Raw genomic sequence first — 27,221 nt, forward strand, 5'->3', positions numbered from 1 at the left:
TAGGGCTCTACAAGAAAATAGATGTATATTCAAAACTATGTGACATGAATATCTTTTTAATTGAAAATTTACTAATTGCACTGCTGCATAGCTTTCCCTAATTAAGAAAAATATTTCTTTGCTCCATTGATGTATTATTAATAAATGTTATTGTCAGCAGAAAAAAAGCTATGAGATCTTAAAGTTAGTGTCACAAGCAAACAAATTTTCTAAGTATAAAGTATTACTGCCACATTTAACTACAATGTGGTGCATCCAGTCATCATGTAGGATACATGTCATGTTAAATAGTTTTTAGACTAATACATTTCATATTAGTTTGATAGATAGTATAACATTTTAAATATAATCTCTTAAAATGTTTTAAGACTAATACATTTCATATTAGTTTGATACCTAATATAAGATTTAAAATGTATTTTTTTCCGCGCTAGCCCAGGTCGCAAGAATGGGAATCTTGCATGATACCCCTACACTACTAACGCTGCTGGTTTGTAATGCTCCACAAGAAAATAGATGTATATTCAAAACTATGTGACATGAATATCTTTTTTATTGAAAATTTACTAATTGCACTGCTGCATAGCTTTCCCTAATTAAGAAAAATATTTCTTTGATCCATGGATGTATTTATTTGTCAAAAAATTTGTGCTAATGAATTTGTTATGCAGATTCAGTTTATTAATAAATGTTATTGTCAGCAGAAAAAAGCTATGAGATCTTAAAGTTAGTGTCACAAGTAAACACATTTTCTAAGTATAAAGAAAGTATTACTACCATATTTAACTACAATGTGGTGCATCCAGTCATCTTGTAGGTCACGTAGGTTATATGTCATGTTAAATTGTTTTTAGACTAATACATTTTATATTACTTTGATAGATAGTATAACATTTTAAATATAATCTCTTAAAATGTTTTAAGACTAATACATTTCATATTAGTTTGATACCTAATATAAGATTTAAAATGTGTTTTTTCTGCACTAGCCGGTACTCGAACAAAGGTCACAAGAATGGTACTCTTGCATGATACCCCTACACTAGTAGCGCTGCTGGCTTATAGGGCTCCACAAGAAAATAGATGTATATTCAAAACTATGTGACATGAATATCTTTTTAATTGAAAATTTACTAATTGCACTGCTGCATAGCTTTCCCTAATTAAGAAAAATATTTATTTTATCCATGGATGTATTTATTTGTCAAAAAAGTTGTGCTAATGAATTTGTTATGCAGATTCAGTTTATTAATAAATGTTATTGTCAGCAGAAAAAAGCTATGAGATCTTAAAGTTAGTGTCACAAGTAAACAAATGTTCTAAGTATAAAGAAAGTATTACTGCCATATTTAACTACAATGTGGTGCATCCAGTCATCTTGTAGGTCATGTAGGTTATATGTCATGTTAAATTGTTTTTAGACTAATACATTTCATATTAGTTTGATACCTAATATAAGATTTAAAATGTGTTTTTTTCTGCGCTAGCCGGTACTCGAACACAGATCGCAAGAATGAGACTCTTGCATGATACCCCTACACTAGTAGCGCTGCTGACATATAGGGCTCTACAAGAAAATAGATGTATATTCTAAACTGTGTGACATGAATATCTTTTTAATTGAAAATTTACTAATTGCACTGCTGCATAGCTTTCCCTAATTAAGAAAAATATTTCTTTGCTCCATGGATGTATTATTAATAAATGTTATTGTCAGCAGAAAAAAAGCTATGAGATCTTAAAGTTAGTGTCACAAGCAAACACATTTTCTAAGTATAAAGTATTACTGCCATATTTAACTACAATGTGGTGCATCCAGTCATCATGTAGGATACATGTCATGTTAAATAGTTTTTAGACTAATACATTTCATATTAGTTTGATAGATAGTATAACATTTTAAATATAATCTCTTAAAATTTTTAAGACTAATACATTTCATATTAGTTTGATACCTAATATAAGATTTAAAACATATTTTTTTCTGCACTAGCTGGTATTTTAACCCAGGTCGCAAGAATGGGAATCTTGCATTATACCCCTACACTACTAACGCTGCTGGTTTGTAATGCTCCACAAGAAAATAGATGTATATTCAAAACTATGTGACATGAATATCTTTTTTATTGAAAATTTAATAATTGCACTGCTGCATAGCTTTCCCTAATTAAGAAAAATATTTCTTTGATCCATGGATGTATTTATTTGTCAAAAAAGTTGTGCTAATGAATTTGTTATGCAGATTCAGTTTATTAATAAATGTTATTGTCAGCAGAAAAAAGCTATGAGATCTTAAAGTTAGTGTCACAAGTAAACAAATGTTCTAAGTATAAAGAAAGTATTACTGCCATATTTAACTACAATGTGGTGCATCCAGTCATCTTGTAGGTCATGTAGGTTATATGTCATGTTAAATTGTTTTTAGACTAATACATTTCTTATTAGTTTGATAGATAGTATAACATTTTAAATATAATCTCTTAAAATGTTTTAAGACTAATACATTTCATATTAGTTTGATACCTAATATAAGATTTAAAATGTGTTTTTTCTGCGCTAGCCGGTACTCGAACACAGGTCGCAAGAATGAGACTCTTGCATGATACCTCTACACTAGTATCGCTGCTGACATATAGGGCTCTACAAGAAAATAGATGTATATTCAAAACTGTGTGACATGAATATCTTTTTAATTGAAAATGTACTAATTGCACTGCTGCATAGCTTTCACTAATTAAGAAAAATATTTATTTGCTCCATGGATGTATTATTAATAAATGTTATTGTCAGCAGAAAAAAAGCTATGAGATCTTAAAGTTAGTGTCACAAGCAAACAAATTTTCTAAGTATAAAGTATTACTGCCATATTTAACTACAATGTTTTGCATCCAGTCATCATGTAGGATACATGTCATGTTAAATAGTTTTTAGACTAATACATTTCATATTAGTTTGATAGATAGTATAACATTTTAAATATAATCTCTTAAAATGTTTTAAGACTAATACATTTCATATTAGTTTGATACCTAATATAAGATTTAAAATGTATTTTTTTTGCGCTAGCCGGGATTTGAACCCAGGTCGCAAGAATGGGAATCTTGCATGATACCCCTACATTACTAACGCTGCTGGTTTGTAATGCTCCACAAGAAAATAGATGTATATTCAAAACTATGTGACATGAATATCTTTTTAATTGAAAATTTACTAATTGCACTGCTGCATAGCTTTCCCTAATTAAGAAAAATATTTCTTTGATCCATGGATGTATTTATTTGTCAAAAAAGTTGTGCTAATGAATTTGTTATGCAGATTCAGTTTATTAATAAATGTTATTGTCAGCAGAAAAAAACTATGAGATCTTAAAGTTAGTGTCACAAGTAAACAAATGTTCTAAGTATAAAGAAAGTATTACTGCCATATTTAACTACAATGTGGTGCATCCAGTCATCTTGTAGGTTATATGTCATGTTAAATTGTTTTTAGACTAATACATTTCTTATTAGTTTGATAGATAGTATAACATTTTAAATATAATCTCTTAAAATGTTTTAAGACTAATACATTTCATATTAGTTTGATACCTAATATAAGATTTAAAATGTGTTTTTTCTGCGCTAGCCGGTACTCGAACACAGGTCGCAAGAATGAGACTCTTGCATGATACCCCTACACTAGTAGTGCTGCTGACATATAGGGCTCTACAAGAAAATAGATGTATATTCAAAACTATGTGACATGAATATCTTTTTAATTGAAAATTTACTAATTGCACTGCTGCATAGCTTTCCCTAATTAAGAAACATATTTCTTTGCTCCATGGATGTATTATTAATAAATGTTATTGTCAGCAGAAAAAAAGCTATGAGATCTTAAAGTTAGTGTCACAAGCAAACAAATTTTCTAAGTATAAAGTATTACTGCCATATTTAACTACAATGTGGTGCATCCAGTCATCATGTAGGATACATGTCATGTTAAATAGTTTATAGACTAATACATTTCATATTAGTTTGATAGATAGTATAACATTTTAAATATAATCTCTTAAAATGTTTTAAGACTAATACATTTCATATTAGTTTGATACCTAATATAAGATTTAAAATGTATTTTTTTCTGCGCTAGCTGGGATTTGAACCAAGGTCGCAAGAATAGGAATCTTGCATGATACCCCTACACTACTAACGCTGATGGTTTGAAATGCTCCACAAGAAAATAGATGTATATTCAAAACTATGTGACATGAATATCTTTTTTATTGAAAATTTACTAATTGCACTGCTGCATAGCTTTCCCTAATTAAGAAAAATATTTCTTTGATCCATGGATGTATTTATTTGTCAAAAAAGTTGTGCTAATGAATTTGTTATGCAGATTCAGTTTATTAATAAATGTTATTGTCAGCAGAAAAAAGCTATGAGATCTTAAAGTTAGTGTCACAAGTAAACAAATGTTCTAAGTATAAAGAAAGTATTACTGCCATATTTAACTACAATGTGGTGCATCCAGTCATCTTGTAGGTCATGTAGGTTATATGTCATGTTAAATTGTTTTTAGACTAATAAATTTCTTATTAGTTTGATAGATAGTATAACATTTTAAATATAATCTCTTAAAATGTTTTAAGACTAATACATTTTATATAAGTTTGATACCTAATATAAGATTTAAAATGTGTTTTTTCTGCGCTAGCCGGTACTCGAACACAGGTCGCAAGAATGAGACTTTTGCATGATACCCCTACACTATTAGCGCTGCTGACATATAGGGCTCTACAAGAAAATAGATGTATATTCAAAACTGTGTGACATGAATATCTTTTTAATTGAAAATTTACTAATTGCACTGCTGCATAGTTTTCCCTAATTAAGAAAAATATTTCTTTGCTCCATGGATGTATTATTAATAAATGTTATTGTCAGCAGAAAAAAAAGCTATGAGATCTTAAAGTTAGTGTCACAAGCAAACAAATTTTCTAAGTATAAAGTATTACTGCCATATTTAACTACAATGTTTTGCATCCAGTCATCATGTAGGATACATGTCATGTTAAATAGTTTTTAGACTAAAACATTTCTTATTAGTTTGATAGATAGTATAACATTTTAAATATAATCTCTTAAAATTTTTAAGACTAATATATTTCATATTAGTTTGATACCTAATATAAGATTTAAAATATATTTTTTTCTGCTCTAGCCGGGACTCAAACGCAGGTCGCAAGAATGGGAATCTTGCATGATACCCCTACACTACTAACGCTGCTGGTTTATAATGCTCCACAAGAAAATAGATGTATATTCAAAACTATGTGACATGAATATCTTTTTAATTGAAAATTTACTAATTGCACTGCTGCATAGCTTTCCCTAATTAAGAAAAATATTTCTTTGCTCCATGGATGTATTTGTCAAAAAAGTTGTGCTAATGAATTTGTTATGCAGATTCAGTTTATTAATAAATGTTATTGTCAGCAGAAAAAAGCTATGAGATCTTAAAGTTAGTGTCACAAGTAAACAAATGTTCTAAGTATAAAGAAAGTATTACTGCCATATTTAACTACAATGTGGTGCATCCAGTCATCTTGTAGGTCATGTAGGTTATATGTCATGTTAAATTGTTTTTAGACTAATACATTTCTTATTAGTTTGATAGATAGTATAACATTTTAAATATAATCTCTTAAAATGTTTTAAGACTAATACATTTCATATAAGTTTGATACCTAATATAAGATTTAAAATGTGTTTTTTCTGCGCTAGCCGGTACTCGAACACAGGTCGCAAGAATGAGACTCTTGCATGATACCCCTACACTAGTAGCGCTGCTGACATATAGGGCTCTACAAGAAAATAGATGTATATTCAAAACTGTGTGACATGAATATCTTTTTAATTGAAAATTTACTAATTGCACTGCTGCATAGCTTTCCCTAATTAAGAAAAATATTTATTTGCTCCATGGATGTATTATTAATAAATGTTATTGTCAGCAGAAAAAAGCTATGAGATCTTGAAGTTAGTGTCACAAGCAAACAAATTTTCTAAGTATAAAGTATTACTGCCATATTTAACTACAATGTGGTGCATCCAGTCATCATGTAGGATACATGTCATGTTAAATAGTTTTTAGACTAATACATTTCATATTAGTTTGATAGATAGTATAACATTTTAAATATAATCTCTTAAAATGTTTTAAGACTAATACATTTCATATTAGTTTGATACCTAATATAAGATTTAAAATGTATTTTTTCCGCGCTAGCTGGTATTTGAACCCAGGTCGCAAGAATGGGAATCTTGCATGATACCCCTACACTACTAACGCTGCTGGTATGTAATGCTCTACAAGAAAATAGATGTATATTCAAAACTATGTGACATGAATATCTTTTTTATTGAAAATTTACTAATTGCACTGCTGCATAGCTTTCCCTAATTAAGAAAAATATTTCTTTGATCCATGGATGTATTTATTTGTCAAAAAAGTTGTGCTAATGAATTTGTTATGCAGATTCAGTTTATTAATAAATGTTATTGTCAGCAGAAAAAAGCTATGAGATCTTAAAGTTAGTGTCACAAGTAAACACATTTTCTAAGTATAAAGAAAGTATTACTACCATATTTAACTACAATGTGGTGCATCCAGTCATCTTGTAGGTCACGTAGGTTATATGTCATGTTAAATTGTTTTTAGACTAATACATTTTATATTAGTTTGATAGATAGTATAACATTTTAAATATAATCTCTTAAAATGTTTTAAGACTAATACATTTCATATTAGTTTGATACCTAATATAAGATTTAAAATGTGTTTTTTCTGCACTAGCCGGTACTCGAACAAAGGTCACAAGAATGGTACTCTTGCATGATACCCCTACACTAGTAGCGCTGCTGGCTTATAGGGCTCCACAAGAAAATAGATGTATATTCAAAACTATGTGACATGAATATCTTTTTAATTGAAAATTTACTAATTGCACTGCTGCATAGCTTTCCCTAATTAAGAAAAATATTTCTTTGATCCATGGATGTATTTATTTGTCAAAAAAGTTGTGCTAATGAATTTGTTATGCAGATTCAGTTTATTAATAAATGTTATTGTCAGCAGAAAAAAACTATGAGATCTTAAAGTTAGTGTCACAAGTAAACAAATGTTCTAAGTATAAAGAAAGTATTACTGCCATATTTAACTACAATGTGGTGCATCCAGTCATCTTGTAGGTCATGTAGGTTATATGTCATGTTAAATTGTTTTTAGACTAATACATTTCTTATTAGTTTGATAGATAGTATAATATTTAAATATAATCTCTTAAAAAGTTTTAAGACTAATACATTTCATATTAGTTTGATACCTAATATAAGATTTAAAATGTGTTTTTTCTGCGCTAGCCGGTACTCGAACACAGGTCGCAAGAATGAGACTCTTGCATGATACCCCTACACTAGTAGCGCTGCTGACATATAGGGCTCTACAAGAAAATAGATGTATATTCAAAACTGTGCGACATGAATATCTTTTTAATTGAAAATTTACTAATTGCACTGCTGCATAGCTTTCCCTAATTAAGAAAAATATTTCTTTGCTCCATGGATGTATTATTAATAAATGTTATTGTCAGCAGAAAAAAAGCTATGAGATCTTAAAGTTAGTGTCACAAGCAAACAAATTTTCTAAGTATAAAGTATTACTGCCATATTTAACTACAATGTGGTGCATCCAGTCATCATGTAGGATACATGTCATGTTAAATAGTTTTTAGACTAATACATTTCATATTAGTTTGATAGATAGTATAACATTTTAAATATAATCTCTTAAAATGTTTTAAGACTAATGCATTTCATATTAGTTTGATACCTAATATAAGATAATATAAGATATAGTATTTTTTTATGCGCTAGCCGGGATTTGAACTATGGTCGCAAGAATGGGAATCTTGCATGATACCCCTACACTAGTAGCGCTGCTGGCTTATAGGGCTCCACAAGAAAATAGATGTATATTCAAAACTATGTGACATGAATATCTTTTTAATTGAAAATTTACTAATTGCACTGCTGCATAGCTTTCCCTAATTAAGAAAAATATTTCTTTGATCCATGGATGTATTTATTTGTCAAAAAAGTTGTGCTAATGAATTTGTTATGCAGATTCAGTTTATTAATAAATGTTATTGTCAGCAGAAAAAAGCTATGAGATCTTAAAGTTAGTGTCACAAGTAAACACATTTTCTAAGTATAAAGAAAGTATTACTACCATATTTAACTACAATGTGGTGCATCCAGTCATCTTGTAGGTCACGTAGGTTATATGTCATGTTAAATTGTTTTTAGACTAATACATTTTATATTAGTTTGATAGATAGTATAACATTTTAAATATAATCTCTTAAAATGTTTTAAGACTAATACATTTCATATTAGTTTGATACCTAATATAAGATTTAAAATGTGTTTTTTCTGCACTAGCCGGTACTCGAACAAAGGTCACAAGAATGGTACTCTTGCATGATACCCCTACACTAGTAGCGCTGCTGGCTTATAGGGCTCCACAAGAAAATAGATGTATATTCAAAACTATGTGACATGAATATCTTTTTAATTGAAAATTTACTAATTGCACTGCTGCATAGCTTTCCCTAATTAAGAAAAATATTTCTTTGATCCATGGATGTATTTATTTGTCAAAAAAGTTGTGCTAATGAATTTGTTATGCAGATTCAGTTTATTAATAAATGTTATTGTCAGCAGAAAAAAGCTATGAGATCTTAAAGTTAGTGTCACAAGTAAACAAATGTTCTAAGTATAAAGAAAGTATTACTGCCATATTTAACTACAATGTGGTGCATCCAGTCATCTTGTAGGTCATGTAGGTTATATGTCATGTTAAATTGTTTTTAGACTAATACATTTCTTATTAGTTTGATAGATAGTATAACATTTTAAATATAATCTCTTAAAATGTTTTAAGACTAATACATTTCATATTAGTTTGATACCTAATATAAGATTTAAAATGTGTTTTTTCTGCGCTAGCCGGTACTCGAACACAGGTCGCAAGAATGAGACTCTTGCATGATACCCCTACACTAGTAGCGCTGCTGACAGATAGGGCTCTACAAGAAAATAGATGTATATTCAAAACTGTGTGACATGAATATCTTTTTAATTGAAAATTTACTAATTGCACTGCTGCATAGCTTTCCCTAATTAAGAAAAATATTTCTTTGCTCCATGGATGTATTATTAATAAATGTTATTGTCAGCAGAAAAAAAAGCTATGAGATCTTAAAGTTAGTGTCACAAGCAAACAAATTTTCTAAGTATAAAGTATTACTGCCATATTTAACTACAATGTGGTGCATCCAGTCATCATGTAGGATACATGTCATGTTAAATAGTTTTTAGACTAATACATTTCATATTAGTTTGATAGATAGTATAACATTTTAAATATAATCTCTTAAAATGTTTTAAGACTAATGCATTTCATATTAGTTTGATACCTAATATAAGATTTAAAACATATTTTTTTCCGCGCTAGCTGGTATTTGAACCCAGGTCGCAAGAATGGGAATCTTGCATTATACCCCTACACTACTAATGCTGCTGGTTTGTAATGCTCCACAAGAAAATAGATGTATATTCAAAACTATGTGACATGAATATCTTTTTTATTGAAAATTTACTAATTGCACTGCTGCATAGCTTTCCCTAATTAAGAAAAATATTTCTTTGATCCATGGATGTATTTATTTGTCAAAAAAGTTGTGCTAATGAATTTGTTATGCAGATTCAGTTTATTAATAAATGTTATTGTCAGCAGAAAAAAGCTATGAGATCTTAAAGTTAGTGTCACAAGTAAACAAATGTTCTAAGTATAAAGAAAGTATTACTGCCATATTTAACTACAATGTGGTGCATCCAGTCATCTTGTAGGTCATGTAGGTTATATGTCATGTTAAATTGTTTTTAGACTAATACATTTCTTATTAGTTTGATAGATAGTATAACATTTTAAATATAATCTCTTAAAATGTTTTAAGACTAATACATTTCATATTAGTTTGATACCTAATATAAGATTTAAAATGTATTTTTTCCGCGCTAGCTGGTATTTGAACCCAGGTCGCAAGAATGGGAATCTTGCATGATACCCCTACACTACTAACGCTGCTGGTTTGTAATGCTCCACAAGAAAATAGATGTATATTCAAAACTATGTGACATGAATATCTTTTTTATTGAAAATTTACTAATTGCACTGCTGCATAGCTTTCCCTAATTAAGAAAAATATTTCTTTGATCCATGGATGTATTTATTTGTCAAAAAAGTTGTGCTAATGAATTTGTTATGCAGATTCAGTTTATTAATAAATGTTATTGTCAGCAGAAAAAAGCTATGAGATCTTAAAGTTAGTGTCACAAGTAAACAAATGTTCTAAGTATAAAGAAAGTATTACTGCCATATTTAACTACAATGTGGTGCATCCAGTCATCTTGTAGGTCATGTAGGTTATATGTCATGTTAAATTGTTTTTAGACTAATACATTTCTTATTAGTTTGATAGATAGTATAACATTTTAAATATAATCTCTTAAAATGTTTTAAGACTAATACATTTCATATTAGTTTGATACCTAATATAAGATTTAAAATGTGTTTTTTCTGCGCTAGCCGGTACTCGAACACAGGTCGCAAGAATGAGACTCTTGCATGATACCCCTACACTAGTAGCGCTGCTGACAGATAGGGCTCTACAAGAAAATAGATGTATATTCAAAACTGTGTGACATGAATATCTTTTTAATTGAAAATTTACTAATTGCACTGCTGCATAGCTTTCCCTAATTAAGAAAAATATTTCTTTGCTCCATGGATGTATTATTAATAAATGTTATTGTCAGCAGAAAAAAAGCTATGAGATCTTAAAGTTAGTGTCACAAGCAAACAAATTTTCTAAGTATAAAGTATTACTGCCATATTTAACTACAATGTGGTGCATCCAGTCATCATGTAGGATACATGTCATGTTAAATAGTTTTTAGACTAATACATTTCATATTAGTTTGATAGATAGTATAACATTTTAAATATAATCTCTTAAAATGTTTTAAGACTAATGCATTTCATATTAGTTTGATACCTAATATAAGATTTAAAACATATTTTTTTCCGCGCTAGCTGGTATTTGAACCCAGGTCGCAAGAATGGGAATCTTGCATTATACCCCTACACTACTAATGCTGCTGGTTTGTAATGCTCCACAAGAAAATAGATGTATATTCAAAACTATGTGACATGAATATCTTTTTTATTGAAAATTTACTAATTGCACTGCTGCATAGCTTTCCCTAATTAAGAAAAATATTTCTTTGATCCATGGATGTATTTATTTGTCAAAAAAGTTGTGCTAATGAATTTGTTATGCAGATTCAGTTTATTAATAAATGTTATTGTCAGCAGAAAAAAGCTATGAGATCTTAAAGTTAGTGTCACAAGTAAACAAATGTTCTAAGTATAAAGAAAGTATTACTGCCATATTTAACTACAATGTGGTGCATCCAGTCATCTTGTAGGTCATGTAGGTTATATGTCATGTTAAATTGTTTTTAGACTAATACATTTCTTATTAGTTTGATAGATAGTATAACATTTTAAATATAATCTCTTAAAATGTTTTAAGACTAATACATTTCATATTAGTTTGATACCTAATATAAGATTTAAAATGTGTTTTTTCTGCGCTAGCCGGTACTCGAACACAGGTCGCAAGAATGAGACTCTTGCATGATACCTCTACACTAGTATCGCTGCTGACATATAGGGCTCTACAAGAAAATAGATGTATATTCAAAACTGTGTGACATGAATATCTTTTTAATTGAAAATTTACTAATTGCACTGCTGCATAGCTTTCCCTAATTAAGAAAAATATTTATTTGCTCCATGGATGTATTATTAATAAATGTTATTGTCAGCAGAAAAAAAGCTATGAGATCTTAAAGTTAGTGTCACAAGCAAACAAATTTTCTAAGTATAAAGTATTACTGCCATATTTAACTACAATGTTTTGCATCCAGTCATCATGCAGGATACATGTCATGTTAAATAGTTTTTAGACTAATACATTTCATATTAGTTTGATAGATAGTATAACATTTTAAATATAATCTCTTAAAATGTTTTAAGACTAATACATTTCATATTAGTTTGATACCTAATATAAGATTTAAAATGTATTTTTTTCTGCGCTAGCCGGGATTTGAACCCAGGTCGCAAGAATGGGAATCTTGCATGATACCCCTACATTACTAACGCTGCTGGTTTGTAGTGCTCCACAAGAAAATAGATGTATATTCAAAACTATGTGACATGAATATCTTTTTAATTGAAAATTTACTAATTGAACTGCTGCATAGCTTTCCCTAATTAAGAAAAATATTTCTTTGATCCATGGATGTATTTATTTGTCAAGAAAGTTGTGCTAATGAATTTGTTATGCATATTCAGTTTATTAATAAATGTTATTGTCAGCAGAAAAAAGCTATGAGATCTTAAAGTTAGTGTCACAAGTAAACAAATGTTCTAAGTATAAAGAAAGTATTACTGCCATATTTAACTACAATGTGGTGCATCCAGTCATCTTGTAGGTTATATGTCATGTTAAATTGTTTTTAGACTAATACATTTCTTATTAGTTTGATAGATAGTATAACATTTTAAATATAATCTCTTAAAATGTTTTAAGACTAATACATTTCATATTAGTTTGATACCTAATATAAGATTTAAAATGTGTTTTTTCTGCGCTAGCCGGTACTCAAACACAGGTCGCAAGAATGAGACTCTTGCATGATACCCCTACACTAGTAGTGCTGCTGACATATAGGGCTCTACAAGAAAATAGATGTATATTCAAAACTATGTGACATGAATATCTTTTTAATTGAAAATTTACTAATTGCACTGCTGCATAGCTTTCCCTAATTAAGAAACATATTTCTTTGCTCCATGGATGTATTATTAATAAATGTTATTGTCAGCAGAAAAAAAGCTATGAGATCTTAAAGTTAGTGTCACAAGCAAACAAATTTTCTAAGTATAAAGTATTACTGCCATATTTAACTACAATGTGGTGCATCCAGTCATCATGTAGGATACATGTCATGTTAAATAGTTTTTAGACTAATACATTTCATATTAGTTTGATAGATAGTATAACATTTTAAATATAATCTCTTAAAATGTTTTAAGACTAATACATTTCATATTAGTTTGATACCTAATATAAGATTTAAAATGTGTTTTTTCTGCACTAGCCGGTACTCGAACAAAGGTCACAAGAATGGTACTCTTGCATGATACCCCTACACTAGTAGCGCTGCTGGCTTATAGGGCTCCACAAGAAAATAGATGTATATTCAAAACTATGTGACATGAATATCTTTTTAATTGAAAATTTACTAATTGCACTGCTGCATAGCTTTCCCTAATTAAGAAAAATATTTCTTTGATCCATGGATGTATTTATTTGTCAAAAAAGTTGTGCTAATGAATTTGTTATGCAGATTCAGTTTATTAATAAATGTTATTGTCAGCAGAAAAAAGCTATGAGATCTTAAAGTTAGTGTCACAAGTAAACAAATGTTCTAAGTATAAAGAAAGTATTACTGCCATATTTAACTACAATGTGGTGCATCCAGTCATCTTGTAGGTCATGTAGGTTATATGTCATGTTAAATTGTTTTTAGACTAATACATTTCTTATTAGTTTGATAGATAGTATAACATTTTAAATATAATCTCTTAAAATGTTTTAAGACTAATACATTTCATATTAGTTTGATACCTAATATAAGATTAAAATGTGTTTTTTCTGCGCTAGCCGGTACTCGAACACAGGTCGCAAGAATGAGACTCTTGCATGATACCCCTACACTAGTAGCGCTGCTGACATATAGGGCTCTACAAGAAAATAGATGTATATTCAAAACTCTGTGACATGAATATCTTTTTAATTGAAAATTTACTAATTGCACTGCTGCATAGCTTTCCCTAATTAAGAAAAATATTTCTTTGCTCCATGGATGTATTATTAATAAATGTTATTGTCAGCAGAAAAAAGCTATGAGATCTTAAAGTTAGTGTCACAAGCAAACAAATTTTCTAAGTATAAAGTATTACTGCCATATTTAACTACAATGTGGTGCATCCAGTCATCATGTAGGATACATATCATGTTAAATAGTTTTTAGACTAATACATTTCATATTAGTTTGATAGATAGTATAACATTTTAAATATAATCTCTTAAAATGTTTTAAGACTAATGCATTTCATATTAGTTTGATACCTAATATAAGATTTAAAACGTATTTTTTTCCGCGCTAGCTGGTATTTGAACCCAGGTCGCAAGAATGGGAATCTTGCATTATACCCCTACACTACTAATGCTGCTGGTTTGTAATGCTCCACAAGAAAATAGATGTATATTCAAAACTATGTGACATGAATATCTTTTTTATTGAAAATTTACTAATTGCACTGCTGCATAGCTTTCCCTAATTAAGAAAAATATTTCTTTGATCCATGGATGTATTTATTTGTCAAAAAAGTTGTGCTAATGAATTTGTTATGCAGATTCAGTTTATTAATAAATGTTATTGTCAGCAGAAAAAAGCTATGAGATCTTAAAGTTAGTGTCACAAGTAAACAAATGTTCTAAGTATAAAGAAAGTATTACTGCCATATTTAACTACAATGTGGTGCATCCAGTCATCTTGTAGGTCATGTAGGTTATATGTCATGTTAAATTGTTTTTAGACTAATACATTTCTTATTAGTTTGATAGATAGTATAACATTTTAAATATAATCTCTTAAAATGTTTTAAGACTAATACATTTCATATTAGTTTGATACCTAATATAAGATTTAAAATGTATTTTTTCTGCGCTAGCTGGTATTTGAACCCAGGTCGCAAGAATGGGAATCTTGCATGATACCCCTACACTACTAACGCTGCTGGTTTGTAATGCTCTACAAGAAAATAGATGTATATTCAAAACTATGTGACATGAATATCTTTTTTATTGAAAATTTACTAATTGCACTGCTGCATAGCTTTCCCTAATTAAGAAAAATATTTCTTTGATCCATGGATGTATTTATTTGTCAAAAAAGTTGTGCTAATGAATTTGTTATGCAGATTCAGTTTATTAATAAATGTTATTGTCAGCAGAAAAAAGCTATGAGATTTTAAAGTTAGTGTCACAAGTAAACACATTTTCTAAGTATAAAGAAAGTATTACTACCATATTTAACTACAATGTGGTGCATCCAGTCATCTTGTAGGTCACGTAGGTTATATGTCATGTTAAATTGTTTTTAGACTAATACATTTTATATTAGTTTGATAGATAGTATAACATTTTAAATATAATCTCTTAAAATGTTTTAAGACTAATACATTTCATATTAGTTTGATACCTAATATAAGATTTAAAATGTGTTTTTTCTGCACTAGCCGGTACTCGAACAAAGGTCACAAGAATGGTACTCTTGCATGATACCCCTACACTAGTAGCGCTGCTGGCTTATAGGGCTCCACAAGAAAATAGATGTATATTCAAAACTATGTGACATGAATATCTTTTTAATTGAAAATTTACTAATTGCACTGCTGCATAGCTTTCCCTAATTAAGAAAAATATTTCTTTGATCCATGGATGTATTTATTTGTCAAAAAAGTTGTGCTAATGAATTTGTTATGCAGATTCAGTTTATTAATAAATGTTATTGTCAGCAGAAAAAAGCTATGAGATCTTAAAGTTAGTGTCACAAGTAAACAAATGTTCTAAGTATAAAGAAAGTATTACTGCCATATTTAACTACAATGTGGTGCATCCAGTCATCTTGTAGGTCATGTAGGTTATATGTCATGTTAAATTGTTTTTAGACTAATACATTTCTTATTAGTTTGATAGATAGTATAACATTTTAAATATAATCTCTTAAAATGTTTTAAGACTAATACATTTCATATTAGTTTGATACCTAATATAAGATTTAAAATGTGTTTTTTCTGCGCTAGCCGGTACTCGAACACAGGTCGCAAGAATGAGACTCTTGCATGATACCCCTACACTAGTAGCGCTGCTGACATATAGGGCTCTACAAGAAAATAGATGTATATTCAAAACTCTGTGACATGAATATCTTTTTAATTGAAAATTTACTAATTGCACTGCTGCATAGCTTTCCCTAATTAAGAAAAATATTTCTTTGCTCCATGGATGTATTATTAATAAATGTTATTGTCAGCAGAAAAAAAGCTATGAGATCTTAAAGTTAGTGTCACAAGCAAACAAATTTTCTAAGTATAAAGTATTACTGCCATATTTAACTACAATGTGGTGCATCCAGTCATCATGTAGGATACATGTCATGTTAAATAGTTTTTAGACTAATACATTTCATATTAGTTTGATAGATAGTATAACATTTTAAATATAATCTCTTAAAATGTTTTAAGACTAATGCATTTCATATTAGTTTGATACCTAATATAAGATTTAAAACGTATTTTTTTCCGCGCTAGCTGGTATTTGAACCCAGGTCGCAAGAATGGGAATCTTGCATTATACCCCTACACTACTAATGCTGCTGGTTTGTAATGCTCCACAAGAAAATAGATGTATATTCAAAACTATGTGACATGAATATCTTTTTTATTGAAAATTTACTAATTGCACTGCTGCATAGCTTTCCCTAATTAAGAAAAATATTTCTTTGATCCATGGATGTATTTATTTGTCAAAAAAGTTGTGCTAATGAATTTGTTATGCAGATTCAGTTTATTAATAAATGTTATTGTCAGCAGAAAAAAGCTATGAGATCTTAAAGTTAGTGTCACAAGTAAACAAATGTTCTAAGTATAAAGAAAGTATTACTGCCATATTTAACTACAATGTGGTGCATCCAGTCATCTTGTAGGTCATGTAGGTTATATGTCATGTTAAATTGTTTTTAGACTAATACATTTCTTATTAGTTTGATAGATAGTATAACATTTTAAATATAATCTCTTAAAATGTTTTAAGACTAATACATTTCATATTAGTTTGATACCTAATATAAGATTTAAAATGTATTTTTTCCGCGCTAGCTGGTATTTGAACCCAGGTCGCAAGAATGGGAATCTTGCATGATACCCCTACACTACTAACGCTGCTGGTTTGTAATGCTCTACAAGAAAATAGATGTATATTCAAAACTATGTGACATGAATATCTTTTTTATTGAAAATTTACTAATTGCACTGCTGCATAGCTTTCCCTAATTAAGAAAAATATTTCTTTGATCCATGGATGTATTTATTTGTCAAAAAAGTTGTGCTAATGAATTTGTTATGCAGATTCAGTTTATTAATAAATGTTATTGTCAGCAGAAAAAAGCTATGAGATCTTAAAGTTAGTGTCACAAGTAAACAAATGTTCTAAGTATAAAGAAAGTATTACTGCTATATTTAACTACAATGTGGTGCATCCAGTCATCTTGTAGGTTATATGTCATGTTAAATTGTTTTTAGACTAATACATTTCTTATTAGTTTGATAGATAGTATAACATTTTAAATATAATCTCTTAAAATGTTTTAAGACTAATACATTTCATATTAGTTTGATACCTAATATAAGATTTAAAATGTGTTTTTTCTGCGCTAGCCGGTACTCAAACACAGGTCGCAAGAATGAGACTCTTGCATGATACCCCTACACTAGTAGTGCTGCTGACATATAGGGCTCTACAAGAAAATAGATGTATATTCAAAACTATGTGACATGAATATCTTTTTAATTGAAAATTTACTAATTGCACTGCTGCATAGCTTTCCCTAATTAAGAAACATATTTCTTTGCTCCATGGATGTATTATTAATAAATGTTATTGTCAGCAGAAAAAAAGCTATGAGATCTTAAAGTTAGTGTCACAAGCAAACAAATTTTCTAAGTATAAAGTATTACTGCCATATTTAACTACAATGTGGTGCATCCAGTCATCATGTAGGATACATGTCATGTTAAATAGTTTTTAGACTAATACATTTCATATTAGTTTGATAGATAGTATAACATTTTAAATATAATCTCTTAAAATGTTTTAAGACTAATACATTTCATATTAGTTTGATACCTAATATAAGATTTAAAATGTGTTTTTTCTGCACTAGCCGGTACTCGAACAAAGGTCACAAGAATGGTACTCTTGCATGATACCCCTACACTAGTAGCGCTGCTGGCTTATAGGGCTCCACAAGAAAATAGATGTATATTCAAAACTATGTGACATGAATATCTTTTTAATTGAAAATTTACTAATTGCACTGCTGCATAGCTTTCCCTAATTAAGAAAAATATTTCTTTGATCCATGGATGTATTTATTTGTCAAAAAAGTTGTGCTAATGAATTTGTTATGCAGATTCAGTTTATTAATAAATGTTATTGTCAGCAGAAAAAAGCTATGAGATCTTAAAGTTAGTGTCACAAGTAAACAAATGTTCTAAGTATAAAGAAAGTATTACTGCCATATTTAACTACAATGTGGTGCATCCAGTCATCTTGTAGGTCATGTAGGTTATATGTCATGTTAAATTGTTTTTAGACTAATACATTTCTTATTAGTTTGATAGATAGTATAACATTTTAAATATAATCTCTTAAAATGTTTTAAGACTAATACATTTCATATTAGTTTGATACCTAATATAAGATTTAAAATGTGTTTTTTCTGCGCTAGCCGGTACTCGAACACAGGTCGCAAGAATGAGACTCTTGCATGATACCCCTACACTAGTAGCGCTGCTGACATATAGGGCTCTACAAGAAAATAGATGTATATTCAAAACTCTGTGACATGAATATCTTTTTAATTGAAAATTTACTAATTGCACTGCTGCATAGCTTTCCCTAATTAAGAAAAATATTTCTTTGCTCCATGGATGTATTATTAATAAATGTTATTGTCAGCAGAAAAAAAGCTATGAGATCTTAAAGTTAGTGTCACAAGCAAACAAATTTTCTAAGTATAAAGTATTACTGCCATATTTAACTACAATGTGGTGCATCCAGTCATCATGTAGGATACATGTCATGTTAAATAGTTTTTAGACTAATACATTTCATATTAGTTTGATAGATAGTATAACATTTTAAATATAATCTCTTAAAATGTTTTAAGACTAATGCATTTCATATTAGTTTGATACCTAATATAAGATTTAAAACGTATTTTTTTCCGCGCTAGCTGGTATTTGAACCCAGGTCGCAAGAATGGGAATCTTGCATTATACCCCTACACTACTAATGCTGCTGGTTTGTAATGCTCCACAAGAAAATAGATGTATATTCAAAACTATGTGACATGAATATCTTTTTTATTGAAAATTTACTAATTGCACTGCTGCATAGCTTTCCCTAATTAAGAAAAATATTTCTTTGATCCATGGATGTATTTATTTGTCAAAAAAGTTGTGCTAATGAATTTGTTATGCAGATTCAGTTTATTAATAAATGTTATTGTCAGCAGAAAAAAGCTATGAGATCTTAAAGTTAGTGTCACAAGTAAACAAATGTTCTAAGTATAAAGAAAGTATTACTGCCATATTTAACTACAATGTGGTGCATCCAGTCATCTTGTAGGTCATGTAGGTTATATGTCATGTTAAATTGTTTTTAGACTAATACATTTCTTATTAGTTTGATAGATAGTATAACATTTTAAATATAATCTCTTAAAATGTTTTAAGACTAATACATTTCATATTAGTTTGATACCTAATATAAGATTTAAAATGTATTTTTTCCGCGCTAGCTGGTATTTGAACCCAGGTCGCAAGAATGGGAATCTTGCATGATACCCCTACACTACTAACGCTGCTGGTTTGTAATGCTCTACAAGAAAATAGATGTATATTCAAAACTATGTGACATGAATATCTTTTTTATTGAAAATTTACTAATTGCACTGCTGCATAGCTTTCCCTAATTAAGAAAAATATTTCTTTGATCCATGGATGTATTTATTTGTCAAAAAAGTTGTGCTAATGAATTTGTTATGCAGATTCAGTTTATTAATAAATGTTATTGTCAGCAGAAAAAAGCTATGAGATCTTAAAGTTAGTGTCACAAGTAAACACATTTTCTAAGTATAAAGAAAGTATTACTACCATATTTAACTACAATGTGGTGCATCCAGTCATCTTGTAGGTCACGTAGGTTATATGTCATGTTAAATTGTTTTTAGACTAATACATTTTATATTAGTTTGATAGATAGTATAACATTTTAAATATAATCTCTTAAAATGTTTTAAGACTAATACATTTCATATTAGTTTGATACCTAATATAAGATTTAAAATGTGTTTTTTCTGCACTAGCCGGTACTCGAACAAAGGTCACAAGAATGGTACTCTTGCATGATACCCCTACACTAGTAGCGCTGCTGGCTTATAGGGCTCCACAAGAAAATAGATGTATATTCAAAACTATGTGACATGAATATCTTTTTAATTGAAAATTTACTAATTGCACTGCTGCATAGCTTTCCCTAATTAAGAAAAATATTTCTTTGATCCATGGATGTATTTATTTGTCAAAAAAGTTGTGCTAATGAATTTGTTATGCAGATTCAGTTTATTAATAAATGTTATTGTCAGCAGAAAAAAGCTATGAGATCTTAAAGTTAGTGTCACAAGTAAACAAATGTTCTAAGTATAAAGAAAGTATTACTGCCATATTTAACTACAATGTGGTGCATCCAGTCATCTTGTAGGTCATGTAGGTTATATGTCATGTTAAATTGTTTTTAGACTAATACATTTCTTATTAGTTTGATAGATAGTATAACATTTTAAATATAATCTCTTAAAATGTTTTAAGACTAATACATTTCATATTAGTTTGATACCTAATATAAGATTTAAAATGTGTTTTTTCTGCGCTAGCCGGTACTCGAACACAGGTCGCAAGAATGAGACTCTTGCATGATACCCCTACACTAGTAGCGCTGCTGACATATAGGGCTCTACAAGAAAATAGATGTATATTCAAAACTGTGTGACATGAATATCTTTTTAATTGAAAATTTACTAATTGCACTGCTGCATAGCTTTCCCTAATTAAGAAAAATATTTCTTTGCTCCATGGATGTATTATTAATAAATGTTATTGTCAGCAGAAAAAAAGCTATGAGATCTTAAAGTTAGTGTCACAAGCAAACACATTTTCTAAGTATAAAGTATTACTGCCATATTTAACTACAATGTGGTGCATCCAGTCATCATGTAGGATACATGTCATGTTAAATAGTTTTTAGACTAATACATTTCATATTAGTTTGATAGATAGTATAACATTTTAAATATAATCTCTTAAAATGTTTTAAGACTAATGCATTTCATATTAGTTTGATACCTAATATAAAATTTAAAACATATTTTTTTCCGCGCTAGCTGGTATTTGAACCCAGGTCGCAAGAATGGGAATCTTGCATTATACCCCTACACTACTAATGCTGCCGGTTTGTAATGCTCCACAAGAAAATAGATGTATATTCAAAACTATGTGACATGAATATCTTTTTTATTGAAAATTTACTAATTGCACTGCTGCATAGCTTTCCCTAATTAAGAAAAATATTTCTTTGATCCATGGATGTATTTATTTGTCAAAAAATTTGTGCTAATGAATTTGTTATGCAGATTCAGTTTATTAATAAATGTTATTGTCAGCAGAAAAAAGCTATGAGATCTTAAAGTTAGTGTCACAAGTAAACACATTTTCTAAGTATAAAGAAAGTATTACTACCATATTTAACTACAATGTGGTGCATCCAGTCATCTTGTAGGTCACGTAGGTTATATGTCATGTTAAATTGTTTTTAGACTAATACATTTTATATTAGTTTGATAGATAGTATAACATTTTAAATATAATCTCTTAAAATGTTTTAAGACTAATACATTTCATATTAGTTTGATACCTAATATAAGATTTAAAATGTGTTTTTTCTGCACTAGCCGGTACTCGAACAAAGGTCACAAGAATGGTACTCTTGCATGATACCCCTACACTAGTAGCGCTGCTGGCTTATAGGGCTCCACAAGAAAATAGATGTATATTCAAAACTATGTGACATGAATATCTTTTTAATTGAAAATTTACTAATTGCACTGCTGCATAGCTTTCCCTAATTAAGAAAAATATTTATTTTATCCATGGATGTATTTATTTGTCAAAAAAGTTGTGCTAATGAATTTGTTATGCAGATTCAGTTTATTAATAAATGTTATTGTCAGCAGAAAAAAGCTATGAGATCTTAAAGTTAGTGTCACAAGTAAACAAATGTTCTAAGTATAAAGAAAGTATTACTGCCATATTTAACTACAATGTGGTGCATCCAGTCATCTTGTAGGTCATGTAGGTTATATGTCATGTTAAATTGTTTTTAGACTAATACATTTCTTATTAGTTTGATAGATAGTATAACATTTTAAATATAATCTCTTAAAATGTTTTAAGACTAATACATTTCATATTAGTTTGATACCTAATATAAGATTTAAAATGTGTTTTTTCTGCGCTAGCCGGTACTCGAACACAGGTCGCAAGAATGAGACTCTTGCATGATACCCCTACACTAGTAGCGCTGCTGACATATAGGGCTCTACAAGAAAATAGATGTATATTCAAAACTGTGTGACATGAATATCTTTTTAATTGAAAATTTACTAATTGCACTGCTGCATAGCTTTCCCTAATTAAGAAAAATATTTCTTTGCTCCATGGATGTATTATTAATAAATGTTATTGTCAGCAGAAAAAAAGCTATGAGATCTTAAAGTTAGTGTCACAAGCAAACACATTTTCTAAGTATAAAGTATTACTGCCATATTTAACTACAATGTGGTGCATCCAGTCATCATGTAGGATACATGTCATGTTAAATAGTTTTTAGACTAATACATTTCATATTAGTTTGATAGATAGTATAACATTTTAAATATAATCTCTTAAAATGTTTTAAGACTAATGCATTTCATATTAGTTTGATACCTAATATAAAATTTAAAACATATTTTTTTCCGCGCTAGCTGGTATTTGAACCCAGGTCGCAAGAATGGGAATCTTGCATTATACCCCTACACTACTAATGCTGCCGGTTTGTAATGCTCCACAAGAAAATAGATGTATATTCAAAACTATGTGACATGAATATCTTTTTTATTGAAAATTTACTAATTGCACTGCTGCATAGCTTTCCCTAATTAAGAAAAATATTTCTTTGATCCATGGATGTATTTATTTGTCAAAAAATTTGTGCTAATGAATTTGTTATGCAGATTCAGTTTATTAATAAATGTTATTGTCAGCAGAAAAAAGCTATGAGATCTTAAAGTTAGTGTCACAAGTAAACACATTTTCTAAGTATAAAGAAAGTATTACTACCATATTTAACTACAATGTGGTGCATCCAGTCATCTTGTAGGTCACGTAGGTTATATGTCATGTTAAATTGTTTTTAGACTAATACATTTTATATTAGTTTGATAGATAGTATAACATTTTAAATATAATCTCTTAAAATGTTTTAAGACTAATACATTTCATATTAGTTTGATACCTAATATAAGATTTAAAATGTGTTTTTTCTGCACTAGCCGGTACTCGAACAAAGGTCACAAGAATGGTACTCTTGCATGATACCCCTACACTAGTAGCGCTGCTGGCTTATAGGGCTCCACAAGAAAATAGATGTATATTCAAAACTATGTGACATGAATATCTTTTTAATTGAAAATTTACTAATTGCACTGCTGCATAGCTTTCCCTAATTAAGAAAAATATTTATTTTATCCATGGATGTATTTATTTGTCAAAAAAGTTGTGCTAATGAATTTGTTATGCAGATTCAGTTTATTAATAAATGTTATTGTCAGCAGAAAAAAGCTATGAGATCTTAAAGTTAGTGTCACAAGTAAACAAATGTTCTAAGTATAAAGAAAGTATTACTGCCATATTTAACTACAATGTGGTGCATCCAGTCATCTTGTAGGTCATGTAGGTTATATGTCATGTTAAATTGTTTTTAGACTAATACATTTCTTATTAGTTTGATAGATAGTATAACATTTTAAATATAATCTCTTAAAATGTTTTAAGACTAATACATTTCATATTAGTTTGATACCTAATATAAGATTTAAAATGTGTTTTTTTCTGCGCTAGCCGGTACTCGAACACAGATCGCAAGAATGAGACTCTTGCATGATACCCCTACACTAGTAGCGCTGCTGACATATAGGGCTCTACAAGAAAATAGATGTATATTCTAAACTGTGTGACATGAATATCTTTTTAATTGAAAATTTACTAATTGCACTGCTGCATAGCTTTCCCTAATTAAGAAAAATATTTCTTTGCTCCATGGATGTATTATTAATAAATGTTATTGTCAGCAGAAAAAAAGCTATGAGATCTTAAAGTTAGTGTCACAAGCAAACACATTTTCTAAGTATAAAGTATTACTGCCATATTTAACTACAATGTGGTGCATCCAGTCATCATGTAGGATACATGTCATGTTAAATAGTTTTTAGACTAATACATTTCATATTAGTTTGATAGATAGTATAACATTTTAAATATAATCTCTTAAAATTTTTAAGACTAATACATTTCATATTAGTTTGATACCTAATATAAGATTTAAAACATATTTTTTTCTGCACTAGCTGGTATTTGAACCCAGGTTGCAAGAATGGGAATCTTGCATTATACCCCTACACTACTAATGCTGCTGGTTTGTAATGCTCCACAAGAAAATAGATGTATATTCAAAACTATGTGACATGAATATCTTTTTTATTGAAAATTTACTAATTGCACTGCTGCATAGCTTTCCCTAATTAAGAAAAATATTTCTTTGATCCATGGATGTATTTATTTGTCAAAAAAGTTGTGCTAATGAATTTGTTATGCAGATTCAGTTTATTAATAAATGTTATTGTCAGCAGAAAAAAGCTATGAGATCTTAAAGTTAGTGTCACAAGTAAACAAATGTTCTAAGTATAAAGAAAGTATTACTGCCATATTTAACTACAATGTGGTGCATCCAGTCATCTTGTAGGTCATGTAGGTTATATGTCATGTTAAATTGTTTTTAGACTAATACATTTCTTATTAGTTTGATAGATAGTATAACATTTTAAATATAATCTCTTAAAATGTTTTAAGACTAATACATTTCATATTAGTTTGATACCTAATATAAGATTTAAAATGTGTTTTTTCTGCGCTAGCCGGTACTCGAACACAGGTCGCAAGAATGAGACTCTTGCATGATACCTCTACACTAGTATCGCTACTGACATATAGGGCTCTACAAGAAAATAGATGTATATTCAAAACTGTGTGACATGAATATCTTTTTAATTGAAAATGTACTAATTGCACTGCTGCATAGCTTTCACTAATTAAGAAAAATATTTATTTGCTCCATGGATGTATTATTAATAAATGTTATTGTCAGCAGAAAAAAAGCTATGAGATCTTAAAGTTAGTGTCACAAGCAAACAAATTTTCTAAGTATAAAGTATTACTGCCATATTTAACTACAATGTTTTGCATCCAGTCATCATGTAGGATACATGTCATGTTAAATAGTTTTTAGACTAATACATTTCATATTAGTTTGATAGATAGTATAACATTTTAAATATAATCTCTTAAAATGTTTTAAGACTAATACATTTCATATTAGTTTGATACCTAATATAAGATTTAAAATGTATTTTTTTTTGCGCTAGCCGGGATTTGAACCCAGGTCGCAAGAATGGGAATCTTGCATGATACCCCTACATTACTAACGCTGCTGGTTTGTAATGCTCCACAAGAAAATAGATGTATATTCAAAACTATGTGACATGAATATCTTTTTAATTGAAAATTTACTAATTGCACTGCTGCATAGCTTTCCCTAATTAAGAAAAATATTTCTTTGATCCATGGATGTATTTATTTGTCAAAAAAGTTGTGCTAATGAATTTGTTATGCAGATTCAGTTTATTAATAAATGTTATTGTCAGCAGAAAAAAACTATGAGATCTTAAAGTTAGTGTCACAAGTAAACAAATGTTCTAAGTATAAAGAAAGTATTACTGCCATATTTAACTACAATGTGGTGCATCCAGTCATCTTGTAGGTTATATGTCATGTTAAATTGTTTTTAGACTAATACATTTCTTATTAGTTTGATAGATAGTATAACATTTTAAATATAATCTCTTAAAATGTTTTAAGACTAATACATTTCATATTAGTTTGATACCTAATATAAGATTTAAAATGTGTTTTTTCTGCGCTAGCCGGTACTCGAACACAGGTCGCAAGAATGAGACTCTTGCATGATACCCCTACACTAGTAGTGCTGCTGACATATAGGGCTCTACAAGAAAATAGATGTATATTCAAAACTATGTGACATGAATATCTTTTTAATTGAAAATTTACTAATTGCACTGCTGCATAGCTTTCCCTAATTAAGAAACATATTTCTTTGCTCCATGGATGTATTATTAATAAATGTTATTGTCAGCAGAAAAAAAGCTATGAGATCTTAAAGTTAGTGTCACAAGCAAACAAATTTTCTAAGTATAAAGTATTACTGCCATATTTAACTACAATGTGGTGCATCCAGTCATCATGTAGGATACATGTCATGTTAAATAGTTTATAGACTAATACATTTCATATTAGTTTGATAGATAGTATAACATTTTAAATATAATCTCTTAAAATGTTTTAAGACTAATACATTTCATATTAGTTTGATACCTAATATAAGATTTAAAATGTATTTTTTTCTGCGCTAGCTGGGATTTGAACCAAGGTCGCAAGAATAGGAATCTTGCATGATACCCCTACACTACTAACGCTGATGGTTTGAAATGCTCCACAAGAAAATAGATGTATATTCAAAACTATGTGACATGAATATCTTTTTTATTGAAAATTTACTAATTGCACTGCTGCATAGCTTTCCCTAATTAAGAAAAATATTTCTTTGATCCGTGGATGTATTTATTGGTCAAAAAAGTTGTGCTAATGAATTTGTTATGCAGATTCAGTTTATTAATAAA

General features: G+C 29.1%; 10 non-coding genes across 10 annotated transcripts; all 10 read right to left on the reverse strand.

Annotated features, from left to right (window-relative positions):
• Positions 1-3,058: 3,058 nt before the first annotated feature.
• On the reverse strand, positions 3,059-3,129 carry TRNAG-CCC (transfer RNA glycine (anticodon CCC)). The gene has a single exon. It is a non-coding gene; the product is annotated as a tRNA-Gly (tRNA).
• Positions 3,130-4,123: 994 nt separating this feature from the next.
• TRNAR-CCU (transfer RNA arginine (anticodon CCU)) lies at positions 4,124-4,194 on the reverse strand. Its single transcript has one exon. It is a non-coding gene; the product is annotated as a tRNA-Arg (tRNA).
• A 2,071-nt stretch (positions 4,195-6,265) lies between these two features.
• On the reverse strand, positions 6,266-6,336 carry TRNAG-CCC (transfer RNA glycine (anticodon CCC)). Its single transcript has one exon. It is a non-coding gene; the product is annotated as a tRNA-Gly (tRNA).
• Positions 6,337-10,120: 3,784 nt separating this feature from the next.
• On the reverse strand, positions 10,121-10,191 carry TRNAG-CCC (transfer RNA glycine (anticodon CCC)). Its single transcript has one exon. It is a non-coding gene; the product is annotated as a tRNA-Gly (tRNA).
• Positions 10,192-12,268: 2,077 nt separating this feature from the next.
• Positions 12,269-12,339, reverse strand: TRNAG-CCC (transfer RNA glycine (anticodon CCC)). Its single transcript has one exon. It is a non-coding gene; the product is annotated as a tRNA-Gly (tRNA).
• A 2,632-nt stretch (positions 12,340-14,971) lies between these two features.
• Positions 14,972-15,042, reverse strand: TRNAG-CCC (transfer RNA glycine (anticodon CCC)). Its single transcript has one exon. It is a non-coding gene; the product is annotated as a tRNA-Gly (tRNA).
• Positions 15,043-17,179: 2,137 nt separating this feature from the next.
• Positions 17,180-17,250, reverse strand: TRNAG-CCC (transfer RNA glycine (anticodon CCC)). Its single transcript has one exon. It is a non-coding gene; the product is annotated as a tRNA-Gly (tRNA).
• Positions 17,251-19,884: 2,634 nt separating this feature from the next.
• On the reverse strand, positions 19,885-19,955 carry TRNAG-CCC (transfer RNA glycine (anticodon CCC)). Its single transcript has one exon. It is a non-coding gene; the product is annotated as a tRNA-Gly (tRNA).
• A 5,926-nt stretch (positions 19,956-25,881) lies between these two features.
• On the reverse strand, positions 25,882-25,952 carry TRNAG-CCC (transfer RNA glycine (anticodon CCC)). The gene has a single exon. It is a non-coding gene; the product is annotated as a tRNA-Gly (tRNA).
• A 994-nt stretch (positions 25,953-26,946) lies between these two features.
• Positions 26,947-27,017, reverse strand: TRNAR-CCU (transfer RNA arginine (anticodon CCU)). The gene has a single exon. It is a non-coding gene; the product is annotated as a tRNA-Arg (tRNA).
• Between the last annotated feature and the right edge of the window lie 204 nt (positions 27,018-27,221).

The sequence above is a fragment of the Pseudophryne corroboree genome, chromosome 3 (genome assembly GCF_028390025.1).
Source record: "Pseudophryne corroboree isolate aPseCor3 chromosome 3, aPseCor3.hap2, whole genome shotgun sequence".
Taxonomy (NCBI): Eukaryota; Metazoa; Chordata; class Amphibia; order Anura; family Myobatrachidae; genus Pseudophryne; species Pseudophryne corroboree.